Source organism: Podarcis tiliguerta (assembly GCF_965153285.1).
Source record: "Podarcis tiliguerta genome assembly, chromosome: 13".
NCBI lineage: Eukaryota > Metazoa > Chordata > Lepidosauria > Squamata > Lacertidae > Podarcis > Podarcis tiliguerta.
In genome coordinates this window covers 2714544-2727095 of record NC_139546.1, presented here as the reverse complement: position 1 = coordinate 2727095, position 12552 = coordinate 2714544, and the positions used below count along the sequence as shown (strand labels likewise).

The following is a 12552-nucleotide window of genomic DNA, read 5'->3' as shown; positions in this document are numbered from 1 at the left end:
ATAGATATTTTTTGAGCATTTAGGAAAAGCATACTAAAATAATTCATAATAATTATAATTGCTTAGACTACGATCCTATGCATACTGCATATTCCTATATATAAAAAATGTAATTCTATTATTGTGCAGCCCCTACTGGAGGATTTGCAGTGCCTCACAATCCTGGATTTGCATGAAGTCAGTTTGGGTGGGGAAGGAAGAGAAGGCAGGTTGCGCAACAGCAGTGAGCATGGCCTCAGAGGGAGGCAGGAGAAATACTAAGAGGGGGGACGTGGTGGTTTTAAACAATGGCAGAGGTTTGATTTAAGAAGCTTCAGACAGTCAAAGATTTGCAGGCTGCCCGTCCTTTCTCTCTCACATATGAGTCAGCTGTGGAATATAAGAGGGAAAAGTTTGTGCACAGCAAGCCAGGAGGAAAACTGGTAGGAAAAAACCTGAGCTGCCTCATGCGAGAGAGAGAGAGAGAGAAATGATGCAAAGCATGGAAATATTCCACATTGCGTTTATTCCTGGTACCATCCATTGCCTTCAGATTGCAAAGTTCCAGATTCAATGTAGCAATTTAGAAGAGATATTTTATTAATAAGCAAAGACCTTTATAAGGGCAACATCCATCACCTGAACTTAACATTCTCAAACTGAATGAGCTAACTGACAGGTTGGTCTCAAAATTCTTAAAGACGTTGTAACACGTATCAGTACGGGACGTTTGTGCAAAGGCGGCTGTAGAATAGGAGAAATGAGGTGGCGTGGAAACTGAGGTTTTGTGCAAGCGAGAGATGAAAAGGGAGGTAAGATTAGGAAGAAAAGGGAATGAAGGTGGAGAATATGGGTTGCAAAAAGGAGGGAGTTGGAGGCATGAGAAGAATGGGGTTGAAGATGAAAGCAGGAACGTGAAAGGGTTTCATAACTGGGCAGAAGGTGAGAATGTGTGGGAGGAGGAAGATGCGGGAGGTTGCCCTGGGGGTGGTTTGCGTAGAGGGTGGGGCATGAAAGGAGGGAGAGAAGACATGAACATGGGGATAAAGGTGAATTCAGAGGTGCAAAGTGGGGTTGCAGAACAGAAGAGACAAGTAGCTTCAGAAATGGGGTTCAGAAGGTGAAGAGTGACTTAATAGTTGCATGGGACGGGAAGGGGAAACTCTAAGGGGTTGATGGGGGGGTGACAGGGGGCTGGTGAGTGGAAAGAGCAGGGGTACAGCCCCTAGTATACTGAGAAATATGTAAGATTAGTTCAGTGGGTCTTACTCCCAAGAAAACATGCATAAGACCCAAGTCTTAGGCTGTGTACACATTACCAGCGAAAAATGCAGCTAGGTCGTCCTTTTTCCCCCAATTCAGACCGAAGCAGATTTTGAGGGAAATGCATCAAAACACAGAAGGAAACCACAGGATAGATACGGATTGTGGCTAACATTGTGTGTACACTATTTCCCAAACAGTTGTGGGAGCACCAGGGATGCAGAGTAAACAGGGGTGTGAACACAAGCTTAGAAGTATTAAGATTTCAATAGTGGGTCAATTTGAATTTGTGCATCCAGCAAAGAAGTGTATATTGTACTTACTGCTGCACAACATCACAAAACATAGCATTAAACCAGAAATCATGCTTGGTTCAATGGCACTGAATGAAGACCTGGTGGTACGAAGGCTTAGAATTGGGGTGCCAGACGAATTTCTACCACTTTCTACTATATTATGTAAAATCAAACACAAAAGGTTTGATGATGATGTTTTATACATTGTATTAGAAAATTTGCTTCCAAAGTTTCATTCTCCAACAACTCCGCTCACCCTCTTCAATGGCAGGCCCCACTAGCCAATGGGAACGCTTGGGCCTGCTCCCAGGGGCCATTAAATTGCAGCCTGTCCAGCTGTCTTCCCTGCCTTTTCATTGGATCTCCCACCCTCCCTAATTTACTAGCTTTTACTTGTGCTTTGACCTTGCTATGGACCAAACTGGCTGCCATATTCAGGGGCCAGCCAGGAATTTTTCCATGTGGCAAATTGACACCAGCCATCTGGTTTTCACCTACCTCATAGCAATGAGGTTAGGTGGTTAGGCATTGGATCTTGGCTGGAGAGGAGGTTATAGCCTCTGCCTGCCCCTCCTTGAGAAAAGGTATCCTGTTTAAACGATTTGGGAGGAGTGGCTTCTTTCCGAAGCCCAGGCAGAGCTAGGGCAATACCACTCCTCCAACAGGGACTCTGCGGAGGGTACCCCTATTGGACGTAGGTCATAGGGAATCCCCCCAAGATGTGGTTTGCCTTTAGATGAACTTCCAGCGGAATAGCAACGACTTCACCCAATGCCTATGTCAAACCATTCTCTACTGTAACCAATAAAATGGTGGCCATATTCAAGGCCAAACCCAACATGCTGTTGTCCCGAGGGGACTGTGGGGTCACGGGGTCTTGGCACACAAACCATCAGTTCTCTCATTCACCAAAAATAACAGGAAAAGCTTCTGTTTTATATTTTTATCTATTTTATTTTGTTCAGTGATACACTGTATTTCAAACTACACAATGCACAGTGGTTTTTATTAATCATTACAGCTGTCCTATAAATAGTGTAAAAATGAAACAAAAAACCAATTTTGAAGAAAGCTACTTTTCTGCTCCATCCTCTGGCGCATCAATAGTCAGCTTAGTATTTTTCACACTCCAGAAATGGCTTGTGTTTTCCACATGCCAGGTCCCTTGGGACTTGTAACTATTTAACATACTGTGTTACATGGAATGGGGCACTTTATGTGAAATTTTAAAAAGAACTGAATAATCTTCAAAGTTGGACAGAGATGCTTTTGTTCCTTGCAGAGCTGCAAGGCACATTAATGCAAGAATATAGCTTGATCACAGGAAAACAAGAAATCATTGTAGCTTGCATATAAAAGCTGGCCTGTTCTCTGTGGTCATAAAAGCATCACTTGATTTGCACCATCATTAGAACTGAACTGACCTTTTCTTGTTAACGTTTCACACTGCACAATTAGTAAGCAACTGTTGAGCGATGTGAATGCCTTTGTACATATCACCTCAGGCAAGGATGCTTATTTTAAACTTCAGACAATCCGCTAAGTCCACGGGAAACACTGCAGGGCTTGTGAGTGTGTAGCCAAATGTAACAAGTGTGGAAAACCTAGAAGAGCATGTATCCACGGTGTCCTGTGATTTCCTGCATAAACAAAGGCTAACATCTTAGAGTCAGAAGTCTTTGGAAAAATAACTGAGCCGAGTTCAACATTTTTGAAGGCAACCTAAATTTTGGAGACATGTGCGATGTCCCACGTGCATGCAAACTTAGGTTGCCCTTGATTCTTGGGAACAACCCAGTGCCTGTGGCGATCGCATTCTTATACCCGATGCCTTTTGGCATGAAAGTGTAAGAATTCTCTACTATCAGAGGAGCACTGTCTTCCTTGTTCTCTGCATGTTTATTGTGGATAAACAGTCAGCAAAACTACAGCATGGAGCAACAGCCTATTTGTAATGCAAATGAATAGTAAAAAAAAAGTCTAGGAAATATGTTTTCAGTGGGGGGGGGGGGCAACCATAACATTATGTTCATGGGCTTGGTGGAGATGCCATATAATGAAAATTTCACTCATTTTCATTAAGTACCTCACCAACATATTCTGTAGTTGACAGCAGGAAGTGGTAAGTGCTGTTTAGACATACTGTGAGCACCTTGTATGATTTAATACCATCAAGAAGCTAAATTAATCAGATAGGATAATGGAATGGTCTTCAGCCGCATTTGGACGGCACTTTATTCTGTCTTCCTGATGTTTCCTCACCTGTTAAATTTCATGCTTTATGTGATCTTTCACACAACATAAAAGTCACTTCTGGGGATCTAGTAGAATCTAGCAGGAGCATAGTATTCATTTTCGTTTTAATTACTTCCATTAAAAATCCATTTGCAACCCCATTGCAAGCTCAACATTGGGGGAGTTTTGTGTTGTCATTTTCCTACGCTTTTCATTATCATACCACTGCCACTCATGTGATACAATTTAGGGAGATATCCCAGCATACACTTCTTTCCAACCATTTAAAATTTAGCATGACATTGGTTAAAAGGCCACAATTCTATAGCACAACAATATTAGGAATTGAACAGAAGCATTATAAGCAGCGAAACAAAAACAAAAAAACCTCGTGTCTGAATGCAGCCTTGATTCATTCCTGTTTCTCACTTGTTCACCATTAAAGCCTATTGTGTTCTGTTTCTGTGCAGATTTTAATGGGGAAAGCTTTTTAAAATCCATATGGTCAACTGGTTTTTTATATAAAAAATAATACATTAAAAAAAACTTTTGTAAGGATTTCCTGGATCAGCTAGAAAGTGCAGCGTGGGTTGAAAATCCCTTAGAGGAAATGGCATGTCACCACACGTATCGCCTTTTGGTAAAAATATTGGCCGGGTGGGGAGGCAGTTGCCTGGGGAGGGAGATGGCTGCCTCTGTGTACTGATGGGGGAAGCCATATTGTTCCCCATACAATTCCTCAGGGAAGGACTGCCTATAACGGCATATTCCTACTTCCTGGAGCATTTGTGCACAGCACAAAAACAGCTTGCTGTCACACTACACACACTAGCTGCTCCAAGCAGCTTGAAAATGGAAAAAGGGGAAAGCAAAAAACTGCCCTCAGACCCCTCTGTAAGTTGCAAGCATTCAGATGGTGCTCAGCAAGGTCCACAGTTCTGAAAACTACTCTGCATATGTGTGCTCTGATCCAGGAACTGGTCCAAGAGGGGTGAATCAGGGAAGCGCACTCAAAAATATGGCGCAAACAAAACCCTCCCCCATCCTTAGTTTCAGAGTAAAGTCAGATGACAACAAGATGGTTTTTCAATGCATGGTATAACCAACTATGGCCTTTGCTAGTGATCTATCTTTCTTCAGCATCTTATTGGCTTGTCACAGAGACTTTATGTGGCTGTCCTGCCTGGAGTTGCCTCCCTAACACGTATGCTAGGCTTGTGTGTAGGGACCGTTTGCTCCTAGCAGCCGCTTCCTGATATCCCCAGCTGCTGGAATACCATCCTCACGGTATGTGTTGTCCTGCCTAGGACAAGCCTGAGCATACCCCGGCCTGCTGTCCTACCTTCTTGGATCATATGGTCCCCTGGAGTTACAGAAGGCTGCACAAACTGATTTCCACACTGCACTTCTTTCTGACAGAGATGGAGTTGAAATTTGATTTCTTATCTCAGAATTAACCACTCCTGGCTATGGATCTCTTGTAACGCCAAAATCTATCAAGTTTAACTACCTGCATACTATAACATCTAGGGAAGGTATTACGCTAAAAATAATTGTCATGGCTACAATTTCACATTCTTTGTCTACCTAATTACTCACTTTAGTCAACTTGTTTCCCACCTGTCCAATTCAGGTGTCAATTCACTCAGCAAAGCTAACAAGATTCTCCTATTACCAATCACTGTTGCTGTGACGGGCAAGTTTTGCATATATTTAAACTCTAATTGAATTGTCACAGACAGTACTTTGCATTCCATTGCCATTTAACTCCAGCCTTTACACACACAACCCTTACACTTAGTAAAAGACAACTGAAGATCACATGTGACACAGCAGGAGCTAGTTCACAAAAGGTTAGACAATAATTAAATTTGTTAGAGACTCAAGACTCTGTTTTTATTTTTACTTTTTGTGGCAGCAGATAACCACTCCACAGCTTAGTCAGCCTGTGAGACCTGGCAGGTGGGAATTTTATCTGAACCCAGATTGAGGGACGGGTGGATAAGAGGCCAGTAGTTGGCAATGCCTGTCTCAATACCCCAATTAGATGTCCTCACTGAAGTAAAGGCTCCTAACAATCTTCCTACTGCTCACTCAATAATGGTGATAGATACTGGTTCATAAAGTATTTTAGGATATATTTAAATCTAGATATTTAAATTAGTTATACTGCCCACCCCATCCTAAGTGAACTGCTACAGTGCCAAATGAAATGAAAGGGATAGAGACTCTCAGAAAGCTCAAATGACTCCAAAGGGAAAACAAATGCATTCACAGTTGACTGTTGTCCTTTGCCTGCGCTGCTCAAATCCACCAAGATTTGTGTTGATGGAGCAATTTGAGGACGGATGCTAGAATCAATGGTTTTCTGCGCCATTTATTTATTTAATATCTCTACCTATGTGTCACATTTTGTTTCCCAACCTTCCACAAAGGAACTTATCCTTAAACCAATGAGTAAAACAGGTTAGGCTGAGGGGGGTACCTGTTACAGGACACCCCCCAGTTTCAGTGACTCTCTTCCGTCTTCTGAACCAGCAGCCTTTTGTTGTTAGCACCCCAGGGCTCCTAGAAAAGTTGACATTCGACCTGCTTTGGCACTTTCCACTTGTTCTGGGATTTAGCTGGCGATCTGCCCCTCAGTGTCAACCTGCCCAGCCTCCTGCCTGCAGTGTCAACCACCTGCTACCATGGAAGCAAATATCCAGGCCAAGGTCACAATGAAGACACATATCCACTGAACACTGCCACCTCCTTGCCACTGTGACATTACTTGACAAGTATGAAGACCTTGCTGGGGATTTTTAATAGAAAAAGGGGGCCAAGAAGTTGTCTCCTGTGGTTGCCCCATTAAACATCAGTTTGCAGAAAACATTCCCTTTGGACGTGTCAATTCCCTTTCGACCCTGGAGCTCAAGGCCTTCTAGGAATATCTCCAGGACAACATGGAAAGGGGGCTTACTCGGCTATCCACCTCCCCAGGCAAAGCACCTACCTTGCTTGTGGGTGCAAACTCTGAGGACTGTACCTCTGCACTGATTATCCGGTGCTTAGTCAGAGACCTATTAAGAACTGGTATCCTCTGACATTCAACTGACTGTGATTTTATGTAAACTGTGCTATTTTTACTGTTGTTAGCCGCTCTGAGCCCAGCTTTGGCTGGAGAGGGCGGGATATAAATTATTATTATTATTATTATTATTATTATTATTATTATCCCTGAACTCAGGGAGCTCAATGGTTTACTGATTTTGACCTGTAACCTGGTGCAAATCTCAAGATTAACTGGTAAAAAACATAACTGCATTTTAAGATAATTTATTATGGGGTGTTAACAAAGCCCATAATAACTTTAGCAACGCTATCTAACATCCACCCGTTCTTAAGCCAAGGGTTGTGTGCTTTTGACATATATGTGCCTACTACATGAGCCCATGCAATTGGGTCACTCAGTGAGCAGAACAGTAGGCTGGCCACTCGTGAGGAATAATCACATGTAGCTCAAAATACCAGAAGGTGCGCTGTTACCATGCACCTGTTCAAAGACACATTGACTTTGCATATGAAAGTTCGATTTGGATGGGCGTTAACTGCCTGAATTACTTCAGATGCATTTCAAGGCAGAGGGAAGTATTTTTAAAGCGAATACCAAGAGCCTGGGAGAGCATTCAGGGGGAATTTCAGCAAAGCAATGGAGGGAGAAAGCATCGGTGGGAAATTCACCGCTCAACAGCTTGGAGCCTACAAAGGCTGCAGTCATGTGCAGTGACAGGGCAGCACAGAATTCCCTCAAGGCTCTGTGCTCTAGTTAAATCAATTTGTCAGAAGCAGCTCTGCTGCTTTCCTCTAACTCCCATCCTCGCTCCACCCCAGATCAGGAAGCCTATTGGAAACAAAGACAGCTGGGGCCCACAGCTGCCTCCTTGTAGTAGATTAATTAGTACATCAGACATCATCTCCTAATTAGCAAGCGCGTATAGAATAAAAACCTCTCTGAATCAAGTGAGCCATTGCCATATGTTGACGCTGTAACAATACACTAAACATGTACTGTAATTCTGTAAAATAACTGAAGGAACAAGACCAGGCTGCCCGCGGTCACCTTTGTTGTTTATAATAGTTTCAGAAGTATTGGTGCAAAGAATAAGATGTAATCAAGACAGTAAAGATGTAAGAGTGGGACAGAGACAATATAAATTAAAAGCATTTGCACACGACGTGGTGATATCGGTGATAAGTGCTACAAGAGATTAAAAAAACTGGTGAGGTAGCAGCTTTTAAGATTAATAAAGATAAAACCAAACTCTTGGTTAAAAGTATGATGAGAATAAAAATAAATTACAAGATGTGTCTGGATTAAAGATTGAAGGAAGGTTAAGTATTTAGGTGTATACGTAACAGCAGATAATATAAATCTGTATAACGACAAATATGTAGAAACCTGGGAAGATATTAAAAGAAATTTGCAAATTTGGAACAGAATGAATCTTTCACTATTAGGCAGAGTGTTGACTAAAAACAGATTGTTTCAACGTATGGCAAAAAGATATTTCTAAATATATTTGGCGAGGGGGGAAATCAAGAATAAAATATAAAATATTGATAGATGCAAAATAGAGAGTAGGTTTGTCCCTGCCGGATATGAGGTTATATTATGAAGCATCATGTCTTTGTTGCTTGAAGGAATGGATGACATTGGAGAATCCACATATTTTTGACTTAGAAGGCCATGATAATATTTTCAGTTGGCAAGCTTATTTATGGTATGAAAAGGTGAAAGTACATAAAGCAAGGTCAAGTAAACCCAGTGCTTTAAAAAAAAAAAAAAATGTTTAGGGGTACTCTTATTTTCGTACTCATATTGAAATACTGCCCCTCAATGAGGCCAAACCTAGATTCACAAAATGTTTAGGGGTATTCGTACCCCTGGGGACCCCAAGAAAAAAGCACTCAGTAAACCATTGTGGAATTGGACTAAAAGTGCCACAAGAATCAAGCTCTTGGCATGCATGCCATAGTTGGCATGGCTTAGTTCAATCAAAGCTGCTTTTGGACCTTTGAATTCATATTCTCATGTGCCCTCTTAACATTCATATTCATAAACCATTGTGGAATTGGACTAAAAGTGCCACAAGAATCAAGCTCTTGGCATGCATGCCATAGTTGGCATGGCTTAGTTTAATCAAAGCTGCTTTTGGACCTTTGAATTCATATTCTCATGTGCCCCTCTTAACATTGGATTTGTAACTGGCTGACTGACCGGACCCAAAGGGTGCTCATCAATGGTTCCTCTTCATCCTGGAGAAGAGTGACTAGTGGGGTGCCACAGGGTTCTGTCTTGGGCCCGGTCTTATTCAACATCTTTATCAACGACTTGGATGATGGACTCAAGGGCATCCTGATCAAATTTGCAGATGACACCAAACTGGGAGGGGTGGCTAACACCCCAGAGGACAGGATCACACTTCTAAACGACCTTGACAGATTAGAGAACTGGGCCAAAACAAACAAGATGAATTTTAACAGGGAGAAATGTAAAGTATTGCACTTGGGCAAAAAAAATGAGAGGCACAAATACAAGATGGGTGACACCTGGCTCGAGAGCAGTACATGTGAAAAGGATCTAGGAGTCTTGGTTGACCACAAACTTGACATGAGCCAACAGTGTGACGCGGCAGCTAAAAAAGCCAATGCAATTCTGGGCTGCATCAATAGGAGTATAGCATCTAGATCAATGGAAGTAATAGTGCCACTGTATTCTGCTCTGGTCAGACCTCACCTGGAGTACTGTGTCCAGTTCTGGGCACCACAGTTCAAGAAGGACACTGACAAACTGGAACGTGTCCAGAGGAGGGCAACCAAAATGGTCAAAGGCCTGGAAACGATGCCTAATGAGGAACGTCTAAGGGAGCTGGGCATGTTTAGCCTGGAGAAGAGGAGGTTAAGGGGTGATATGATAGCCATGTTCAAATATATAAAAGGATGTCACATAGAGGAGGGAGAAAGGTTGTTTTCTGCTGCTCCAGAGAAGCGGACACGGAGCAATGGATCCAAACCACAAGAAAGAAGATTCCACCTAAACATTAGGAAGAACTTCCTGACAGTAAGAGCTGTTCGACAGTGGAATTTGCTGCCAAGGAGTGTGGTGGAGTCTCCTTCTTTGGAGGTCTTTAAGCAGAGGCTTGACAACCATATGTCAGGAGTGCTCTGATGGTGTTACCTGCTTGGCAGGGGGTTGGACTCGATGGCCCTTGTGGTCTCTTCCAACTCTATGATTCTATGATTCATTCACTTATTCACTACGCTGCCCAGTTCCCTTGTGGTGTCAGAGAAGGTAAGCCAACGGAAGCCAGTATTGTTATTAAGGCATCCAGCTGTGCTAATGTGACATATTCGCAGGACAAGGAGGTCATGAACACTTATTCTATTACTTTACAGCTGTCAAAATATCTTCCAATAAATGAAGGAATTGCTTTTGCAGCTATTACAAATACAACCTGCTTGCACCAAACATGGGACTACACACAACTGATGCACTTAAATTTATTAGGCTCTTACTTTCTCATGACTGCTAACATGAGCTTTTGTACACATAAGGAGTACACAAAAGTCCTTCATTTGGGACCAAATTAACAACAACAAAAGTGTTCTCTCTCTTTTTTAAAAAAAACAGCTTCATTAGGAATAAATATTACTTTTGAGCATTTATCAAATTTTTAAAAACCCAACAGTTTGGGGAAAAGTTTAGCTGTATTAAGAGGGGAATAATGTTGAACACCAATTATTTGAATATCCCTTTAAATACTATCTTGGAAGTATCACCACTGAAACATTGTGACTGAAAATACACTATCATTACAAAGCAGAGGTGATTATTTGGTGGTAGATAAAAGAGAGAGAGAGAGAGAATAAACGAGGCAGGTTGAAGGCTGCCACTGGGAGAAACATAGGAAGATGGGCATCTTCCGTCATTCCCAGAGTCTGAAGGGAAAGCCCCATTCTTCTTCTACTGCTCTCTATGACTTCTAATGGTGACTCCCAGTGTGAAATGGCTGCTCCCAGTGTGAAATCTTGTTTTACTGCAGCCGAGTTATTCTGCAGTAACTTAGCTTGTGAGAGGTTTTCTACCTAATTAGGATACAATACCTGCGCTCAGCCCCACAACACCGAACAGGTTCACACAAGGGAAAAGCAGGCAAACTATCCCCATCCCCATTACCCCCCACCCCCGCCTATCGCCCACTATTCCAACATGCAGAACAAAACCTCCAGATAAAAACCTAGCAAGCCTGTCTAAAAAATTTATATAACAACAAACCTAAACCAACACAATAAATACAAGACATACAAATACCTCGGCAAACACATCATCAACTACATACCTTTTTAAACAATCCAACAGCAAAATCAGCAGCCACTAGGCCCTTGACCACCTTCAAAAACCTTCTCTTGATGGCAGAAGAACACGGTAAAGGGATGGTATCCACAAAATACTGCTCCGAAACACCCTTGATGCAATCAAAGAACAATGGGAGCACGACATAAGCTTTGAAATTAACCCCACCCAATGGACTAGAATGTGGTCCATATCAACAAAAAGAAGGGAACTCACTCTGAAGCTCACCTACAGGTGATACTTAACACCACAGAAACTGGTGCTGATATGCCCAGGAACCTCACCAAGGAGAGGCTGCACCTCCACAGGCACATACCTCCACATGTGGTAGGAATGCCCTAAAATCCAACCCATCTGGACAGATGTCCTAGAAGAGATATGCAAAAAAATACCTAAACAGGTATTAGAACTCAGTCCAGAACTGGTCCTGCTGAACATCTTCCAAGATCATAATGACCACTCACATTATAGAGAGCTTATAACCCCCCTACCCTCAGCAGCCCAAAGACTCATAGCCAGACACTGGAGGGACCTGTAAACATGGGAGTAAACATGAACCAATGGTATCAAATTGTATGGGAAATGGCCTTGCTAGAAAAGCTAACCAATAAAGTGAAACTGACACGGGGACAAATAGAAGAGGATGCCTTCACCCCAGTATGGCTTCCCTTTATCACATACACAGCCCAACAAGACAATGACAAGAATCCACTGACAGCATACAAATCAATCTGGCTTACCTGACCCAACAAGCCCCACCCCTCACAAATGCAAATAAACCCCACTGCATCCAACCTCGGACAACGAACCACATCCGCCCATTAATACCTCTCACTACCAAGGAAATGTAATAAATGAACCCAGTTGACATGGACACAAAAGCCCACACGTACACTATACAAAATAAGATAAGCCTCACCACCCCTCCTCTCCCCCCTCTTCTTCCTTGACCTTATACAGTACTGTACTCAGCACTAATGTCTCACAACGAATGTAACTGATCTGTAAGAAACACTGTACAACCCGGAAAAAAGAGACAAGGCATGTACTTTTGTAAACCAAGAAAATCTTTAATAAAAATAAATTAAACAAAAACAAAAACACCTGTGGTCAGAGATTTCCAATTTCCTACTGGTTGCTGATTTGCTACTAAGTCTAGTTCAAGGTGTTACTATTGGTATATAAAGTCCTTACCGACTTGGGACCAATTTACCTTACTCCACAAGTGCCCACTTGGCTGCTTAATCAGCAGAATTGACTCTACCATAGTTGCCACATAATACATGTACTGAATTTGTAAGAACTCAGTTGTTTTGTGTGGCACCACGTACACTTTGGAACTCCCTGCTGATTGAGATCAAGGAGGCTCCTTCCTTCCCTTTC

At 42.3% G+C, this 12552-nt stretch overlaps 1 protein-coding gene across 25 annotated transcripts in view; it reads right to left on the bottom strand.

Moving 5' to 3' along the window:
* Positions 1–12552, bottom strand: part of LOC310661537 (poly(rC)-binding protein 3-like) — a 246593-nt gene that overhangs the window by 51404 nt on the left and 182637 nt on the right. Inside the window, exon 1 of one of the 25 annotated variants that reach the window (XM_083407835.1) lies at positions 6259–6281. The exons of the other annotated variants lie outside the window; for them this stretch is intronic. The gene's annotated coding sequence lies outside the window, so the exon portion shown is untranslated. Of the gene's footprint in view, positions 1–6258; positions 6282–12552 lie in introns of those variants that run through there. 25 annotated transcript variants of the gene reach the window in all.